Raw genomic sequence first — 531 nt, 5'->3', positions numbered from 1 at the left:
TGTCCCCCTGGGTAGAGTGCCATGGTATCACAGCTTACAGCAACCTCCAACTCCTGGGCTTAAGCGAGTCTCCTGCCTCAGCCTCCCAAGTACCTGGGACTACAGGCGCCTGCCACAACACCCGGCTATTTTTTGGTTGTAGCCTTCACTGTGGTTTGGCAGGCCTGGGCTGGATTTGAACCCTCCACTTTAGGTGTATGTGTCTGGAGCCTTAGCCACTTGAGCCACAGGCGCCGAGCAGAGAAGCATACATTTTTGTAACAATTTCATTAGTAAACTGCATTTGAGGAGTAAGATACATTATATTTATTTTTAAAATTCTGTACTTTCACTCTCCAAGTTGGTGAGAAGTCCAAATTAGTCCATCTGAGAGGCTTTACACACACATACATACAGGGGGCCCAGTCAGGGCCACCATATGCACAGCATTTGGAATGGGCACAGCACAACTCTGCAAAGTGCAAGAGGAATTGTACCATGAACTGTAATTGACATGGCATCTTCTGAAGTTGCTGTGATGCCCTGTACCCC

Source organism: Otolemur garnettii, unplaced genomic scaffold (assembly GCF_000181295.1).
Source record: "Otolemur garnettii isolate 467f Iridium unplaced genomic scaffold, OtoGar3 scaffold00002, whole genome shotgun sequence".
NCBI classification, from domain to species: Eukaryota; Metazoa; Chordata; class Mammalia; order Primates; family Galagidae; genus Otolemur; species Otolemur garnettii.
The sequence above is the reverse complement of the archived record's forward strand: the minus strand, read 5'-3'. Positions refer to the sequence as shown.